The sequence below is a fragment of the Taudactylus pleione genome, unplaced genomic scaffold, assembly GCF_031769625.1.
Source record: "Taudactylus pleione unplaced genomic scaffold, aTauple2 ptg000472l, whole genome shotgun sequence".
Lineage (NCBI taxonomy): Eukaryota > Metazoa > Chordata > Amphibia > Anura > Myobatrachidae > Taudactylus > Taudactylus pleione.
In genome coordinates this window covers 725,673-745,595 of record NW_028284874.1, presented here as the reverse complement: position 1 = coordinate 745,595, position 19,923 = coordinate 725,673, and the positions used below count along the sequence as shown (strand labels likewise).

Here is a 19,923-nt window from a genome sequence, read left to right as displayed (position 1 = left end):
GCAGCCTCCTTTTGTACCTCCGATAGCTCCCTGGGACTTGAACTTAGTGCTTTTGTTTCTTCAGTCGTCAATGTTTGAACCTTTTTGGAAGAGGTTGATATTAAGTATTTGTCTTGGAAAACGGTCCTCCTCCTGGCTCTAGCTTTGGCTCGTACAGTTTCGGAATTGGGTGCTCTGTCCTATAAGCCACCTTACCTTGTATTTCATGCTGATAGGGCGGAACTCCGGACGGTAGCCGCCTTCCTTCCCAAGGTAGTGTCGGCTTTTCATATTAATCAGCCTATTGTAGTACCGTCTTTGGTGGAGGACTCTGGTGGTTCATCTACCTTAGATGTGGTTAGAGCTCTCCGCATCTATGTTGACAGGACTGCTTCCCTCCGTAAGTCTGAGTCGCTTTTTGTCCTCTATGATGCGGTTCGGAGAGGTTGGCCGGCGTCTAAGCAGACTCTGGCACGTTGGATCTGGCTGACTATTCATGAGGCTTATGTTGGTGCCGACCACTGGCCTCCTTCGTCCATTTCGGCTCATTCCACACGTTCAGTGGGTGCGTCATGGGCGGCCGGTAGAGGAGCCTCCACGTAACAATTATGCCGTGCCTCCACTTGGCCTTCAGTTCACACGTTTGTCAAGTTTTACAAATTTTATACGTTTGCTACTTCGGCATCCCGTTTTGGCCGTCTTGTTCTGCAGGTCCCTCAGAGCGCCCCCGCCCGTGGGGAAAACTTTGGAACGTCCCCAGCGTAAGCACCTCCAGTGTCCCCTAGTGGATAAAAGAGAAAATGGGATTTTGGTACCTACCGGTAAATCCTTTACTCTGATTCCACAGGGGACACTGGACGCGCTCTTAGCCTTTCTGTCTGCTTTGTTACATATGTTGTATGTTTTGATTGTGTGTTCTCTCACTTTTACTTCGCTTGTTCTCCATCTCCTCTCGGTCTCCATTTTCTAAACTGGGGGCTGATGGGACATAGAGGGAGAGGAGCTTCACACTTCTAAATTATTTAAAGTGCCGGCTCCAGTTATCCACGCCTCTATACCCCAGCGTAAGCACCTCCAGTGTCCCCTGTGGAATCAAAGAAAAGGATTTACCGGTAGGTACCAAAATCCCATTTTTTCTGTGCAATCCACACACATGGGTTTTCACTAAACCAGTATTTCTTTTATGACGTTGATTAGTCCGTTGTGAGGTAAATCTTGCAGAAGGATACTCCCCTCTCACAGACACTTTTTCCTTCTTCTTTCAATGACTGTCTTTTTCCTATAAATCTAATCCTAAATGGGAAAACGCTGGTCCCTCCTTAAAATGAAACTCCCAGAATGAGATTGCAAATGAATAGGACGTAAAATCTGTATGGCGGCTAGTCTTGTTTCGTGGAAGATTTCCAGCATTGCAAAATCCTCCTTCCCTGCCAGGGACCTGGGTTTGCAGTATACAAAAGATGCTTTATTTAGAAATTAAGCAATAATGCAGCTAAAATAAAATGCTCAGGCTAATTTTCATTTTAACCCATTTATTCCTGAATACCAGACACACTGCCATAATCCCTGATGGGCAAACCTGTCTCTTGTACGGATGGTGAAGTCAGACATTCTCTGGGGTGTATCAATAGTTGAGAATGTACAGCCATGGCCAAGAGTGTTGAGAATGACACAAGTATTAGTTTTCACAGTCTGCTGCTTCAGTTTTTATGATGGCAATTTGCATATACTCCAGAATGTTATGAAGAGTGACCAGATGAATTGCAATTGATTGCAAAGTCCCTCTTTGCCATGACAATGAACTGAGTCCCAAACATTTCCACTGCATTTCAGCCCTGCCTCAAAAGCACCAGCTGACATGTCAGTGATTCTCTCGTTAACACAGGTGAGAGTGTGTTGACTAGGACAAGGCTGGAGATCACTCTGTCATGCTGATTGAGTTAGAATAACAGACTGGAAGCTTTAAAAGGAGGGTGGAGCTTGAAATCATTGTTCTTCCTCTGTTAACCATGGTTACCTGCAAGGAAACACGTGCAGTCATCATTGCTTTGCACAAAAAGAGCTTCACAGGCAAGGATATTGCTGCTAGTGAGATTGCACCTAGATTAACCATTTATCGGATCATCAAGAACTTCAAGTAGAGAGGTTCAATAGCTGTGAAGAAGGCTTCAGGGCGCCCAAGAACGTCCAGCAAGCGCCAGGAGCGTATCCTAAAGTTGATTTAGCTGCGGGATCAGGGCATCACCAGTGCAGAGCTTGCTCAGGAATGGCAGCAGGCGGGTGTGATTGCATCTTCACGCACAGTGAGGCGAAGACTTTTAAAGGATGGCCTGGTGTCAAGAAGGGCAGCCAAGAAGCCACTTCTCTCCAGGAAAAACATCAGGGATAGACTGATATTCTGCAAAAGGTACAGGGATTGGACTACTGAGGACTGGGGTAAAGTTATTTTCTCTGAAGAATCACCTTTCAGATTGTTTGGGGCATCTGGAAAAACGCATGTCCGGAGAAGGAAAGGTGGGAGCTACCATCAGTCCTGTGTCATGCCAACAGTAAAGCATCCTGAGACCATTCATGTGTGGGGTTGCTTCTCAGCCAAGGGAGTGGGCTCACTTACAATTTTGCCTAAGAACACAGCCATTAATAAAGAATGGTACCAAAATATCCTCCAAGAGCAACTTCTCCCAACCATCCGAGAACAGTTTGGTGAGGAACAATGCCTTTTCCAGCATGATGGAGCACCTTGCCATAAGGCAAAAGTGATAACTAAGTGGCTCGGAGAACAAAACATCGACATTTTGGATCCATGGCCAGGAAACTCCCCAGCCGTTAATCTCCTTGAGAACTTGTGCTCAATCCTCAAGGCGGATGGACAAACAAAATCCCACAAATTCTGACAAACTCCAAGTATTGATTAGGCAAGAATGGGCGGCCATCAGTCTGTATATGGCCCAGAAGGTGAGTGACAGCATGTCAGGGCGAATTGCAGAGGTCTTGAAAAAGAGGGGTCAACACTGCAGATATTGACTCTTTGCATAAACTTAATATAATTGTCAATAAAAGCCTTTGACACTTATGAAATGCTTGTAATTTTTCTTCAGTATACCATAGTAACATCTGGCAAAAAGGTCTAAAACTGAAGCAGCAAACTTTATGAAAACCAATACTTGTGTCATTCTCAAAACTTTTAAACATGGCTGTAGGCTTGTCCGTTCACTAGAGATCAGTGACATCACTGCGCCACAGTGATTTTTTAGTGGTTCAGCCAACACATTTGCTGCCTCAGCAGTATAAATGATCATTTATTAACTACTAGCTGAAGTACCCAGTGTTGTCCAGGTTTATATCTTCAAGTTATTAAGTTTTATGTGATGTCGTCCAAATCCATCCAGTGGAAGGCCTAGAACAGGCTCCCTAGGTCATAGTTCTGCGCTCTGTCGTGAGGTCCGACCGGGACCCCAACCACTCCATTGGGCATCCCGGACCTATTGCCACCCCTCCTGAAGTTTTCATCCAAATCCATCCAGTGGAAAGCCCACCACATGCTCTCCGGGTTAAAGTTCTGCCCAGCGTAAACCTATGGGAGGTCTGACCGGGACCCTAACCCACCTAAAACCTGGCCAGGATTCAACTGGACAACCTCGCGTTGGTTTCATCCCAATTGGTGTAGGGGTGTCAAAAGGCATAACCGGATAGTCTAATTTTAGCAGAAGAAGATTGTGCTTGTCTAAATGGGTAAACCATTCAAAGATTGGTCTCCTGTTTGTATCCATCAGGATTTGTCCATAAGACTACACTGAAGGGTCAACAAATAACTAAAGTGAGGAATGAAGTGTGGAGATCTATAATAGAGCTGTACATGACTGATGTGTGTAGATGAATGCTATAGCTATACATGAATGATGTGAGGAGATCTATTATAGAGCTATACATGAATGATGTGACGAGATCTATAATAGAGCTATACATGAATGATGTGAGGAGATCTATTATAGAGCTATACATGAATGATGTGAGGAGATTTATAATAGAGCTATACATGAATGATGTGACGAGATCTATAATAGAGCTATACATGAATGATGTGAGGAGATCTATTATAGAGCTATACATGAATGATGTGACGAGATCTATAATAGAGCTATACATGAATGATGTGACGAGATCTATAATAGAGCTATACATGAATGATGCGACGAGATCTATAATAGAGCTATACATGAATGATGTGAGGAGATCTATAATAGAGCTATACATGAATGATGTGACGAGATCTATAATAGAGCTATACATGAATGATGTGACGAGATCTATAATAGAGCTATACATGAATGATGTGACGAGATCTATAATAGAGCTATACATGAATGATGTGACGAGATCTATAATAGAGCTATACATGAATGATGTGACGAGATCTATAATAGAGCTATACATGAATGATGTGAGGAGATCCATAATATAATTATGAAATGAAATGCGCAGATTATAAAAGATCTAGAAATGATTGAAGCATGGCAGTCCCTAAGATAGAGCTACAAATTAGTAAAATGCGGAGAGCTTTAACAATAAGGAAGTGATTAATAGGCACCCAATGTAAACATTTAGATTGTTTTGGGCACCTGTTACTTATCGCGCTTGGTGCGCCCAATTAGGCTGGGTTTAGCACTTCAGTGTAGATATAATTGAGTGCATAGAAGTCTTATCGGGGGGTGCTGAAGACCATTACCTGCTGCAGTTTCAGTTATAGGGGGGTAATTGTGTAATGTGAGCAATTACCTAATCATTTAGAGAGGTTTGCTGCCATGGTTCAGTGTAACACAGCTCTGCTTAACACAACAAGATACATAGCGTCTGACCGACACACAAACACACCAACATTGTCTGCCTGCAGCTTCTGCTCTCCATAATGAGATGTGACTGGATAACTCTGAAGATCTCTATAATCAGCCAGGGGCAGAGAGGAGGCGCTGGATGTCCGGTACATTATCTGCTGCACACGTTTAGTTTCCAGTGAGCCGCTTGTCAGATGCAGTGATCACATTCTGTTGCAGGCTCGCGTGTAAACCTATAGAGCAAGCTCCAGCGCACTAAAGGGGCTGATGCTGAACACAGATGTCTGATTATTGGGGATCTGCGTGCTCGCACGCAGCCCCTGCTAGGCTTCTACCTGATTTGACAGACACAAGCATTTGAGGTGCGGTGGCAGGAACACTCAGCGTTTCTGGAAACTGGGCGCGTCGACCCTATTTTACGGGAGTGGCCAGGGGCTGCGCCCACAGACGCAGTTTCCTGACCTCTCAAGCAGGCCAGCCGTGCGTAAGCTGAGGCTCACTGGCCGGCAGCCCGGTGCCGTCCACCATCACCATCAGGGGGTCCGACACCTCCCTGCTGCATTTGCATGTTAGCAAGGACGAAATTGCAAAGCTGCTTGCGCGCAGCTTTGCAATTTTACCGTGAGCTATTCTCTGTAAAGCGCTGTGGAATATGTGTGCGCTATATCACTAACTGGTAATACATACGCTGATTCACCCCCTAAGTGTATACAAATTAGGGATGTGCAGGCTCGGTTCTACTCTGTTCTGTTCGTTTTTTTTTTACCGAATCTTATTGGCTATCCAAAACTCGTGACAGCTGAAACCCAATAAGATTCGGGAAAAAAAAACGAACGGAACCGAGTAGAACCAAGCCTGCACATCCCTAATACAAATACAGAGGGAATGAAAGGTAAATCTGTAAAATGCATATAGGTATCTGTATAACGCACACAAGTATAAACCATGTTTACCACCCCCTGAGACGAGTCACCTATACCGGCTCTACGACTCACGCCCCTAAGGATTATGGGTAGCATTTTTAGCTTGAATGAAAATTAAATTTGTGTAAAATTGGGTAAAAAAACAAACAAACTTGATCTGGCCACACACAGGCTTTCGGTTGAGATCCGTAAGATTGGCCATATCCGATTGATGGGCATGACCTAAAAAGAAACCCAAATGGTTGCAACCAGGCCCATTCATATACATTAACGCCAGGGTACTCTCCTATTTTCACACCGGGGCCCTGCTCTCATAGGACAATGTTTTATTGTTTTAGAACCACATCCTTATAGCCCAATGTAGCTGCATACATTGTCCCCATTACTGAGCAACACTTTTTAGTATTAGGGGATCTGTAATGTTCTGGCATCTCGTTGACAGTGCAGTAAAAAGTATGTGTGTGTGTATATTTATTTATATGATATATGTGCGTGTTATTGCACCAGATGCCTCTTCTGAAATACAGTAATTGCACTCTCTGCTTTCCAGACACTGCGGAGGCAGCCGTTTTTGTGGGTTGGATAAATATTCATGAGTAGGAAGCCCATCAATACTAATGGTATCACTGAGGAATATAGAACGCCACCCCCCCCCCCCCCCACCATTGCATAGAGTGTCACAGACCATGGACCACTTACAGTATCTGCACGGTCCATTATACACAGCAATATGCAGCCGTGGCACATGGTCCAGCAGAAACCCTGATATGGCTGCAGGTCTGTGTCATGTCAGGGGTAAACCTGGATTTCCCAGCAGGAATTCCGCTGTCCTGCAAAAGAAATGCTCCAGGCTATTTATAACTGGCTCCCGCTTCCTGGCCAACCAATCTGTCTTCCCTGGAAAATGGGTCACACCCTACCCTGCTGTATGGGCTATTATCTGTGTGACAGGCTGACTTCTGATGGGAGATGGGCACTATGTACTATTCTCTGCTGCCACCGTGGTTTGGCTTAGCAAATAGGCTACCTGGCCACCAAAAGTGTGACCTTTTATTCCGGATTCATTTTGGCCTGTGCTGTCAGCCCTGTGAGACTCTTTGGCACCGGTTTAGCCCTTCAAGATGCAAGAATGACACTCAGACTGTCACTTTTTGTTTTTAAATGAGGTTTTTAACGTGTCTATTAGAGGAAAAATGTAACATATCACCCTATATATAGACAGGGGGCGATGTAACAATCTACAAGGCTATGGGGGATCGTGTGCCACATACTCTTGTTACTGCTTTCAATACCCCCCCCAAAATGTAAATGATGAAAAATAAGATATTATCGATGTGGTAGACCTGTATCCCAGCCCCTGCTACTTATCACCCCATTAATCCCATAGAGGGGGACGGGATTGTTCTAGTTATCAAGAAACTACAGGAACACAGTGTTTCAATTAAAGAATGCACAAATCATGAAGATCGACATCTACACTGAGGAGGCGGAAAGGATAGGGAAAGTGCAATAAACCTTATACATACATTTAGACCTGTCTTACTATACATTATTATACAATGCATAGCTACACTATGATACCCTATATATACATGTAAGCACTCCCAGCTAAGCATTGTTTTGGAGGTGCTGACTGATTACTCTATCTACGTTTCTGGGTGGCCACCATGCATACAAATTACCTGGCCTGGGGGATTGTGTAATCCGGCTGCTCACTTGTAGTCCGCAGACAGAGTGGGGGTAGTGCACTTGTATAAGGTGGGTCATTTGCACCCGGTGTACGGTCCAATACCAGTGATGAAGGCTGCTGATTTTCAAACAGGTCGGCCTTCCTGTTGCAGACACGTGGATAATCAATATAGTCCGGCATCTGGTGCTCGCATTCACGTAGGGTAATGAGCGGGCTGTCGCGGCCATAATGAAGAGCGGGCACAGGTGTTTGTGTGTGTGACTCAGAATTAGGTCCATAGAGCGCAATGAAAATAGGATATAGAAAAATAGATCGAGAGGCAGAGACACGCACACACAACACAGCGTTACATCTACCAATGGAATCGCGTGATAGGTGATGCAGTGCACAACTGGAGCCTGGCTGGTGGTGGAAATGTCTCGGGCGTTGTTCAAGATTATACCACAAATACTGGTTTATGTTCAGATCTGGTGGCTGCGAAGGCAACCCTGTGGATTGGTACAATTGTCAACCTTGGAGACTCCCCTCCCATGTGTAAGTGACCACTCCAAACCCATAGTACATTTTTAGCATTGACCTTGCCTTCTAAGGGACTAACCAGGAATTGTGTCCCAAAATGTTACAGAATCACCAGAACCCGCTGCTGTTGGGTATGAGTTTGGGTCGGGATGTCGGCTGTCGAAAGACAGACAGCGGCATTCCAATGCTCAGAACCCCGAAGGGCTAGGTAAGTATCTTAGCCCCTCCCCCCCTTTACCTCTAACCGTCCCTTCCTGGATCCTAATGCTAACCCTTCCTGGATCCTAATGCTAACCCTCCCTACCCCGCACCCGTACCCTCCAGGCTAGCGCCTAAATCTAACGCTCCCACCTTAGTGCCTAACCCACCTCCCGTGGGTGCCTAACCCGAACCTCTCATCCTGGCAGGCTAACCCTAACCCACCCCCCCCCCACATCCACCACGGCTAACAGCTAATCCGGGCCGCTAAACTTGCGAACGGATGCCGGCGTCTGCATCACACCTGATTTCGGGATTCCGGTGTTGTGGTCGCAGGTTGGAATTCGTAGGTAAACTGACTACATCCCTTTGGGTACAAGCCCTCTTCCGTTGGTTTGGCACCACACGTGCACCTGTCAGTTGTTGAGAACGCAGTAAAGGATGATCCATCTGACCAAGTCACCATTCTCCAGTGACCTGTAGTCCACGACCTCTGTTCGTTGCATTACTGGACTTGCAAACCTATATTACCAGGCATGGCAATTTCTCTTCTCCAAACCGACCATCATTTCCTGCTGTGTGGCATTCTCGTCTGTGTTTGATGGAACTGCCTCATCATTGACATTTCCAGTAATCTAATTTTGCAGTTGCTCGTCTGTTTCAAATTAATGGAAAGATCTCACAATCCAGGAGTCGGCGCTTCCGCCCCGCCGTTGCTATTTGTGGATGTTTTTCCCTCGGAGCTCCAGGCTGACATCACCTAGGGTTTAATTGATCAGGGAAACATTAACTGCCCAATAAATACAGTCAGGTGCATACATATTGGGACATTGACATAATTTTCATATTTTGGCCTCTAATCACCACCACAATTGCTTTGAAATGAAACAAACAAGATGTGCTTTAACTGCAGGCTTTCAGATTTAATTTGAGGGTAATTACATCCAAATCAGGTGAACGGTGTAGGAATTACAACGGTTTCTATATGTGCCTCCCACTTTTTAAGGTGCCAAAAGTAAGGGGACTATCAACTCAAAAGCTATTTCATGGACAGGTGAGGGCTATTCCCTCGTTATTTCATAATCAATTAAGCAGGTAAAAGGTCTGGAGTTGATTCTAGGTGTGACATTTGCATTTGGAATCAGCTGCTGTCGACTCTCAATATGAGATCCAAAGAGCTGTCACGATCAGTGAAGCAAGCCATCATTAGGCTGAAAAATCAAAACAAACCCATAAGAGAGAAAGCAAAAACATTAGGTGTGGCCAAATCAACTGCTTGGAACATTCTTAAAAAGAAAGAACGCATTGGAGAGCTCAGCAACACCAAAAGACCCGGAAGACCACGGAAAACAACTGTGGTGGATGATAGAAGAATTATTTTCCTGGCGAAGAAAAACCCCTTCACAACAGTTGGCCAAATCAAGACCACTCTCCAGGAGGTAGGTGTATATGTGTCAAAGTCAACAATCAAGAGAAGACTTCACAAGAGTGAATATAGAGGGTTCACCACAAGATGTAAACCATTGGTGAGCCACAAAAACAGACCAGATTAGAGTTTGCCAAACAACATCTAAACAAGCCATTACAGTTCTGGAAGAACATCCTATGGACAGATGAGACAAAGATCAACTTGTACCAGAGTGATGGGAAGAGAAGAGTATGGAGAAGGAAAGGAACTGCTCATGATCCAAAATATACCACCTCATCAGTGAAGCATGGTAGTGGTAATGTCATTGCGTGGGCATGTATGGCTGCCAATGGAACTGGTTCCCTTGTATTTATTGATGATTTGACTGCTGACAAAAGCAGCAGAATGAATTCTGAAGTGTTTCGGGCAATATTATATGCTCATATTCAGTCAAATGCTTCAGAACTCATTGGACAGCGCTTCACAGTGCAGATGGACAATGACCCGAAGCATACTGCAAAAGCAACCAAAGAGTTTTTTAAGGCTAAAAAGTGGAATGTTATGCAATGGCCAAGTCAATCCCCTGACCTGAATCCGATTGAGCATGCATTTCACTTGATGAAGACAAAACTGAAGGGAAAATGCCCCAAGAACAAGCAGCAACTGAAGACATTTGCAGTAGAGGCCTGGCAGAGGGATGAAACCCAGCGTCTGGTGATGTCTATGCGTTCCAGACTTCAGGCTGTAATTGCCTGCAAAGGATTTGCAACAAAGTATTAAAAAGTGAAAGTTAGATTTAGGATTTAGATTAGATTTAGTTTGTCCCATTACTTTCGGCCCCTTAAAAAGTGGGAGGCGCATATAGAAACCGTTGTAATTCCTACACCGTTCACCTGATTTGGATGTAATTACCCTCAAATTAAATCTGAAAGTCTGCAGTTAAAGCACATCTTGTTTGTTTCATTTCAAAGCCATTGTGGTGGTGATTAGAGGCCAAAATATGAAAATTATGTCAATGTCCCAATATTTATGCATCTGACTGTAGTCAATTACAACCGTGCCAGCCTGCCTCTGTATGGCAGACTGCGACCAATCAGAGGTTTTCTTTCATTTCACACATACTATTCTTGATTGCTATTGGTTACAGATCACCTTTCTCTATACCTGTTCCTGTACTATGATTCAGAAATGTCATCTATAGCAACATTACTGAAATCTGAAGCAGCAGCATAACATAGTCACACAAACCTGTGGAACACCGATTATTTATTGCTATTTGTAATAAAGTGTGATTGATGCCAATCTTCTGTCCGCTAACCTGTGTTTGTCTTCTGCGGCCACACTGTAATGACGTGCACATGGGTGATGCTGTGTAGAAACACATTGGTGAGCATACCTGAAAACTACTGAATGTATGGATCTGCGGGGACTGCACTCTTCTCCTTCCATTTTGTTGCTTCCCACTTTTACACCTGAGATTGTGGGCGAACACCTCTGGGATCAGTGTTTTACCTGTACCTCAGGGAGGTGAGAGTGAGTCTTCCATCATCTCACCTGGAGTTGACCCAAAGGCCTGCACATAATCCTTGTTATGAAATATGTTGAGGTAGAATTTTTGTGGGGAAAGTAGTAGAACGAAGCCATTCAGATTTCCAGGGTCTTCATTTCAAGGGATCGATCCTATTGGCCGCGAGGTTGGCGAGTTGCCGTCGCTGGCAGTTCTGCGCCGTTGCAGCGGCAGCTCTCCAACCTCGCGGCATGATCACGCCCCGGATTTTTGCACGCAGCTGTGGAACAAAAATTTGCTAGTTTGGTGGTACCGTAAGTGGTTCATCTAGCCGCACTTGTTTCCGGGCTAATAAGAATAACTGTAAGGGGCATATTTACTAAAGTAAGGGTTTTAGAAGTGGAGGTGTTGCCCATAGAAACCAATCAGATTCTACTTAACATTCAACTAGCACCTTATAGAAGATAATAGCTAGAATCTGGTTGCTATGGGCAACATCTCCACTTCTAAAAACCCCTAAGACTAAAAACATCTTCCAACATCTCTTCTATTACAATTTAACAATCTATATTGTGTGTCAAATGTAAAAATGTCTAATGTCTTGATGTCAGGATACTGAGAATGCTGGCATATAGCACTCATCTTCCTGTTTGTTACAGGTGTGAAGAGCGCGGGCCCGACAGATGGTTCTTTATGGGACCTGGTGGTTCTGAGGACAGACGGTTGACTCGATTCTTCCTCTAAGGTAGTGCATCCATACTGACATCTGGCTTTGTGCGGAAAGAGCTTGTTTAGAGACTATTGCGATTTAGTCATGTGAATGTATATCACGTATAGTAGGTTTTGAGGCAGTATTGTTAAATGTAATGTCAAATTATTGTATTTTAATCAGTGTTCCGGTTACAGTGGGCTGAACCATGAACTGGGGGAATTCAATATGTTTTTTAGGCGCCCCAAGTCCCGTCTAAAGTGACCGGGAGCTATTAAATTGTTTGTTAATGGACACGAGTGCCGCGGTTGCCCATTATTTCTGCTTGCACCCACTTGAGGCGGCGAGGCGAAAAGTTGGGCTTTTGAGCTCCCAATTTTCCGTCACTTTGCACCAGTTTACGCGTCTGAACTCTGCATTAGGGTGTGACATGCTCTATAAGTAATGGACGCCCGCAGCATTTGTGCCGTCGGCAAAACAATTTATATCGTCTGACCATGACTTACGGGGGCGAGTAAACAATAGAATTTCAGACTCACAGGGGCCTCTGTGATGTCACTGGTATTCATCGATTGTTTGTGAAAAGTGTAGTTTGTAGAGATGCTCGGTTCTCCAGAAATCCCAATCCACACAAATTTCATGAATCCGGGTAAATCTGAGTCACGGTTCTAATCTCCTGAGGAGATCCGGGTCGCTGTTCTGATCTTTTTGCGGGTCCGAATTCGGATTTTAAATCTGAATCTGGGGTTTTTGATTGCATAAATGACATGATTTTAATTTTTTTTAATTTTTAATCTATTTTTTTACTTAAAATATCCAGATCCAAAACCAAAACACTTCAAATCCAGATCCAAACCTTGAAGAAGATCTAGATCCAAAACCAAAACACGGGGGTCGGCGCACATCCTTAGTAGTTTGCAGATGTTACTATAGAGGGGGGGAAAGTAGAGTAGACAGGTTTAGCCGTTTTACATGGCTAAACTCTGTGTGTTAGGGTGCGACCAACGCAATAAACGAACAGGCGCCCAGAGCCGGAACAAGAATTGATTATCGCCCAGTCTATAGTGACAGGGCGGACAAAAACAGTTGAATCGCCTACAGAGTTTTGAACTTTTTATAAAATTTTAATTGAGTTTGTGGACTTTTATATTTTGTTTTGGTTAAGAATTAAAATAGATCTGGTTATCTTGCTGTTAGTAATAAGTTTTCTGCATGTGATTTATTTGCTTGGTCCCTTTTTTTCCTGTTACTAAGATTATTACAGGGCATGTGTCAGTATAAGCTTCCTAGGAGTGGCCATCTTGGGCTGAGTTCTGTTAATGTACGGGTCATCTACTGTGAGGAGACAGCCATTTTGTGGGTTCACAGATTATTAATGTTAAGGCATCTTGCCAATTGGTAACTAGATATGTGTGGACACCTGAATTTAATAATCATCTGCTGCTGGATATACAGTGCCTGATTAACTATGGCTCGCAATTGCAATAGCGATTACGCACGCAGTCTCTCTGTGATTAGTATGCTAATTCATTGAGATTGCTATGCTGTCACCGCACTACATAAGAACGCCCACCTTACCTTAAACACATCCGTAATGTTTAGCAAGACTGCAAATCCATCGGTACAATTGAGTACAAGCGCAGCCTCACGCACACTTGCACAAGCTCTGACCTTACTCAGAAATTGCTAACCTCGTCGCATGCTATGAGGCCTCAGGCTGCGTAAGGCATCGCAGTGGATAATTCATGCACGCCCATGCAACGCCGTTAAAACGCACTGCCACGTCTGCATTCCGCCCAAATCGCCACCCATAAATGGCACTTCCTGTTACTCACTCTGCGATAGGTCTGCCTAGTCACTGTGATTGCAGTGGCTGGTTCGCGCACTTTGATGCATGCGCAGAATGCGATAATCGGGCGATTGCAGGCGTAATCGCAGTTACGATCGGTAGTGAATCAGGCCCACAGGCATTACAGTTTGTATTGAATCTTTTTCTGATCTACCATATTAGAATGAAATGGCTGCTTGATCTAGAAGTGTAGAGGTCGCTGCTTGTTTGAATGATGGTGACTAACAAATACATGATGCATAATAATTTTCTTCTAGTAAATGTCACAGTCCATCTGCGATCCGCTCAGTCCTGCGGCCCTGTTTCACCTTTCACGCTGCTGCACCTGTCAGTGCTGCTTAAATATTTTTCTACGGTGGTGTGGATTACACCTGTGACCTCGCTTCCACAACATGACCTTGTATTGTGCACATCACTGGTTCCACAGTCCCCCATACCATGTACAGCCTTTACTGAGCCTTATGATTTTTCTTTAAAAATATTAATCTGAAAAAGTACTATACAGTATGTTGGTTCGATACAAAAAATGGCACTTTTATCATAAAGATGCAGCATTCAAAAAATGTATGTATGTAGGATGTTCCATGGCATGCCATTCTATTTCCTTCAACAGCTGCCCCCCCATTCTCTTTCCCACTTACCTTCTTTTTTCCTTCCCCTCTCTTGGCTTTGTACCCTCCCTCCCATGCCCTTCTTACCTTTTTGCTTCTCATTCTCTTTCCTTGCTTTCCCTTTACTGCCTATACTGCTTCCTTCCCCCTTCTTTCTCCTTCATTTCTCTTCCTTTTCCTCATGCTCTCCTTTTTTTTTTTTTTTCCTCTCTCCTCATTTTTTTCTTCCCTCGCTCTTTTTCTCCTTCACTCCTCTTCCCTTACCACGCTCATTTTCTCCTTCACTCCTCTTCCCTTTCCACGCTCTTTCTCCTTCACTCCTCTTCCCTTTCCACGCTCTTTCTCCTTCACTCCTCTTCCCTTTCCACGCTCTTTCTCCTTCTTTCCTTTTCCCTTTCCACGCTCTTTTTCTCCTTCTTTCCTTTTCCCTTTCCACGCTCTTTTTCTCCTTCTTTCCTTTTCCCTTTCCACGCTCTTTTTCTCCTTCTCTCCTTTTCCCTTTCCACGCTCTTTCTCCTTCGCTCCTTTTCCCTTTCCACGCTCTTTCTCCTTCGCTCCTTTTCCCTTTCCACGCTCTTTTTCTCATTCTCTACTCTTCCCTTTCCACTCTCTTTTTCTCCTTCTCTCCTATTCCCTTTCCACGCTCTTTTTCTCCTTCTCTCCTATTCCCTTTCCACGCTCTTTTTCTCCTTCTTTCCTCTTCCCTTTCCACGCTCTTTTTCTCCTTCTTTCCTTTTCCCTTTCCACGCTCTTTTACTCCTTCTCTCCTTTTCCCTTTACACGCTCTTTTTCTCCTTCTCTCCTTTTCCCTTTACACGCTCTTTTTCTCCTTCTCTCCTTTTCCCTTCCCTCGCTCTTTTTCTCCTTCTCTCCTCTTCACTTTCGACGCTCTTTCTCCTACTCTGTGAATAATGTGGTTCTCTGAGGAACAGAACTGTGGGATTGCTGAGTAAAATAACTTGTATGTCAGTAAATATTATGAATATACAGGTTGCAACTTGTTATCTCCATATCGCTAATTGAGACCTTTTCCTTTGTACTGTTTTCTAGGCCTTGTTCGTGTCGGCTTTACTTTTGTGTAAACATAATTAAAATGTACTTGTGGACTCCACAGACTGTGATCGTGGCCATTTGTGGGCTTAGCCAATATTCATATCTCCGTGATCTATAATAGTATCATCACTGAGGCATGAGGCACTGTATTTTTCTTCTTTCACAGAGCTAACACAAATACTACCGTAATAGAGCAGCTTCAACTGATCTGCAACTCCCAGTAGTTCTTAAATCATAATACTGTATCACATTTTAAAGTTTAGCAGTACTATAAAGCATTGAATAAATGCTGAAAAGATCAGAGGGACAATGGAACAGAGATACAAGGATTGCTAAAAGCCTGTTGAAGTCCTTCAGCTCGTGGTCGGCTCTACAATAAGGGCGCATATTAATAAAAATGACCCTCGGTGCCACCAGCAAGTAAAAGCAGATGCATTTTAGGATCTGCATTTGTACGTCCTGTACCTCATACCATGCTCACACTGCCTCTTCCAGGGCACATAGTTTAAGCATGACTGGAATGTGTGTTTTTTGAGAGTGAAATGTGACTCCCGGACATTTCCTTCAGGGTTGTCCTCTATAAGTGAATGTAACAGACCTGCTAGTAGCTTTTACATCTGTTTACAGTGATGTAAGCTATATAGTGGAAATTGGTGTGTGCGTATATGAACCACCCACGTTGCCTCCATAAGCTGTTCTACCTCATTAACCCCCCACTAAACTGTTCCCACAAAACTTACATGTGTTCTCTTTCCACACTCGGAAAAGCTCTGGCCCCAGTCTAACACTGCTTTGCAAATGGATGATACAGCCCACCAGGCACCTCTGCAATCTACCTGGACAAATTCCTATCTGCCTATAGAATGTAAGCTTGCGAGTAGGGTCTTCCTGTCGTAGTCTGTCTGTTATTACCTACTGTAGTCTCCTTCTGTTCCCGAATGTAGAGCACAGCAGATTGCAATAAAAACAAATGATAAATGTGAGGAATCAAATATAGATACAGACATAGATGTGTGTGTCTGTTCCCGGTAGGCTGTTTTACCAGGGCGTCGTGGCCTACCCCATTTTAAAACTGTAAAATGCGCCCTGCCCTAGTGGTGAGGCCCCGCTGAAACGGTTTGCCGGGTTCCGTCCCCACCCCCGGGCCAAGTTACTGTAAAAGTGTCCCCGTCGGGTGAATGCTTTCACACGGCATCTTTTTCACTCTGCAGGGAGAGCTTTGGGGCTACAATGACGAAAGGGGGTACTGGACACAACGCCTCACTTGGGCTTGTGACGTTAATTGGGCCCTGGAGGACTGGCAACGTGTGGCCCTGGCCTGATGAGTCATGGTTCCAGTTGTTTTTGGGCTGATGGTGTGGCGTAGACCCCATGAGGCCATGGACCCCAGTTGTCAACAGGGCACATGGCAGGCAGATGCTGATAGGGTGTGGGGTGTTTTCACGTGGCATGGGTTTGGTCTGCTGGTCTGAACATGTCATTGACCGGTAACTGCTACATTCCATTGCTTAATGACCATTTGCAACATTTCATGGACTTCATGTACCGCCACAACTGTGGAATATTCCAGCAGGATAATGCACGATGTCCGCAGTTCCACGTTGTTCAGAATTGGTTCTAGGAGCCCTCTGGAGAGTTCAGACGAATGGTGTGGCCACCACGTCCGCCCGACATTAACCCAATCGAGCAGTTATGGGACATGGTGGAGAGGTCCATTCGCACCCAAGATCCTGCACCTAAAAATATCAGGGAACTGTGGGAAGCTATCTAGGCGGCATGGGTCACCACCTCCAGAGGTATTCCATCCACTTGTGGAACAGATGCCGGGGCTAGAGTGGGTCCTACACGATACTAGCCATCTATCCCATGACTTCTAGCACTTCCCTGTATAATACATGCAAGTGATCTGTCATCCATAGTAAATCTGATATCTTTTCTGTGGGGGCCACCGTGTTTACGCTTATCATTTGCCCATGTTTAACCGATTTTCCTTTGGCTGAGAATTGTAAAAGTGTGTGTGCGTATGTATGTACTGTGTGTGTGTGTATGTATGTACTGTGTGTGTGTGTGTGTGTGTGTGTGTGTGTGTGTGTGTGTGTGTATATATATATATATATATATATATATATATATATGCAAATAGAAACAATGGACAGCACTGTCGGCTTTCAAATCAAAATAGACTCTCTCACTGCAATGTGGATATGGACGTTTCAGAGACTTAACTCTTTTATCAAGACATAGCATATATAAAAAACACATATCTTATTAACATGATCACCCAATGTGAGAAACTCCATCAGCGCAGACCAGGTGATGTCATCAGACAGCGCAGCGGCGCTCGGCTTCCCAGCTGCCCACAGGGGAGCTAGCTGACCATGTTGCCTATCACCATAGCAACTTAAAAACATTTGATGTGCAGCAATGAGATGCTGTACATCAAACCTGCGCTGACATCAATAGAGCAAAAGAAATACAAATCTGGCAGCCAATAACAGTACCCCTAAGTATGCAGATGTAAAAGGCTTTTTAAAGTGGGCTACTATATATAAGGGACTGTGGGGTCTATTTACTAAGCAGTGTTAGGAGACAGAAAAAGTGATAAGGTGCCAACCAATCAGCTCCCAACTGTCATTTTTCAAACAGTCTGTAAGATGGCAGTTAGGAGCTGATTGGCTGGCACCTTATCACTTTTCACTCTGTCTCCTAACACTGCTTAGTAACTAGACCCCTGTATGGCTAAATGTCCCACATTTTAGGAACTAATAACAGACTATTAGGGGTATTCAATATGGAGCGAAAACTCAGTTTTTGCGATGTTTTCACACCGATGACGTCATTTTCTGAGGTTTTGGTTTTACACCGTATTCAATTTCAAAGACTTTTCGCAGGTTCGAAAAGTTTTTGAAAAAAAACGGGGATAACTTTTCACCACTGAATAGGTGGCGAAAAAAAGTGCAGAACTGGGGTTTAGGGGTGCAGGCTTAAAAAAATAGCCTGCACCCTTCAGAATGACCCCTTGAAACGATCTGTGTCAAAAAAAAAAAAAAAAAAAGAGAAAAAAATCGGGACACCCCCAAAAAAAGCACTTTGAATTTGGGGGCCAAAAAAAAATATGTTGGGGGACAAAGTTAAAAAATAGCGAACTTGACTCTGGGGGGGTCCCCAAGTATGCCCCAGGTGTTTTTTTCATTGCAGTTGCTTGCGGCAGGTGGGTTTTTCACGATTTTTTGGAGTCACTTTAGCAACTTTAAAATATGCTGACCCCCATTTTCAAGTACCCCAAATTTGCTGGGCATAGTTATTTTTCCCCCCAAAAAATTCTAAATGCTCTTCTGCATAATTTTCTTCAAAGTCGCATTTATGCACTTGCCGCGGCTATTAGAAACCCCAACTTCCTTCAGTAGTTAAAAATGGGGGTACCCATAGTGATCCCCCATGTCTACACATCTTTAGGGGGGTCCCTAGAATATTTCCCGAAAATTCCCGTTTTTGTTGAACCTGTAAAAAAAAGTAGCAAAAATTTACAAACAAAAATGACATAAGGTCCCCCCCCCAAAAGCAAAAGCCAAAGCAGCCCCAGGCTTCCGCTGACCGACTTGGGGTGTAATGCTTTGGACCTGGAGCCCCGGTGATTTGATCTCCAGACTGTGGCATTACACCCCGGTCGGTTGGGTCTGGTGCTGGCCTTAAATATAGGGGGTACCCCACGTCTTTTTTACCCCCTATATTTAAAACCAGCACTAGTTCCTGCAGCCTGGTGTTGGTTTCTAAAATACGGTGGAACCCTACACATTTTGTTCCCCGTATTTTTAGAAACCACTGGCTGGCAAGCCTGGGGCTGGTTTGGCTTTTGGGGGGGGACCTTATGTCATTTTTGTTTGTAAATTTTTGCTACTTTTTTTTACAGGTTCAACAAAAACGGGAATTCTCGGAAAATATTCTAGGGACCCCCCCTAAAGATGTGTAGACATGGGGGATCACTATGGGTACCCCATTTTTATCTCCTGATGGAAGTCGGGGTTTCTAATAGCCGCTGCAGGGAAAAAGACCTGGCAAAGCTATTTAAAAATCCGACTTTATTTTGCAGGCAAAAACAGGGGTAGCCATAGTGATCCCCCATGTCTGGACATCTTTAGGGGGGTCCCAGGCATATTTCCCGAAAATTCCCGTTTTTATTCCTTAATGGGGTCAAGGGTCATTTTTTAAAAAACAGGCAATTCACTACAGCAAGTGAAAAAAAGTGCAGAATTGGGGTTTGGGGGTGCAGGCTTATAAAAAAAAAAAAAAAAAATAGCCTGTACTTTTGGGAATGTCCCCTTAAAAGGAAATGTTCAAAAAAAATTGTTTAAAAAAAAAAAAAATCGGGGCACCCTAAAAAAAACCAACAAAAAAAAAACACATTTGTTGTGAAAATATAAAAAAAGGAAAAAAAAAAATAATACTGGTGGGGTCCCCAAGTATGTGGCAGGTGTTTTTTTCATTGCGCAATGTAGTGGCAGGTGCATTTTTGCAGAATTTTTAAAAAATAACTTTAGGGACTTAAAAATATGCTAGTACCCATTTTCATGTACCCCAAATTTGATGGGACCACTTTTAAAAACGAAAAAAAAAGCTAAATGCTCTTCTGCATCACTTCTTCAAA

The 19,923-nt window shown here is 44.0% G+C and overlaps 1 protein-coding gene across 2 annotated transcripts in view; it reads left to right on the top strand.

Moving 5' to 3' along the window:
• PTPRA (protein tyrosine phosphatase receptor type A) overlaps window positions 1–19,923 on the top strand; it is a 161,533-nt gene that overhangs the window by 56,046 nt on the left and 85,564 nt on the right. For both annotated transcript variants that reach the window (XM_088448934.1, XM_088448933.1), the window contains exon 2: window positions 11,716–11,801. The gene's annotated coding sequence lies outside the window, so the exon portion shown is untranslated. The remainder of the gene's footprint in view (window positions 1–11,715; window positions 11,802–19,923) is intronic.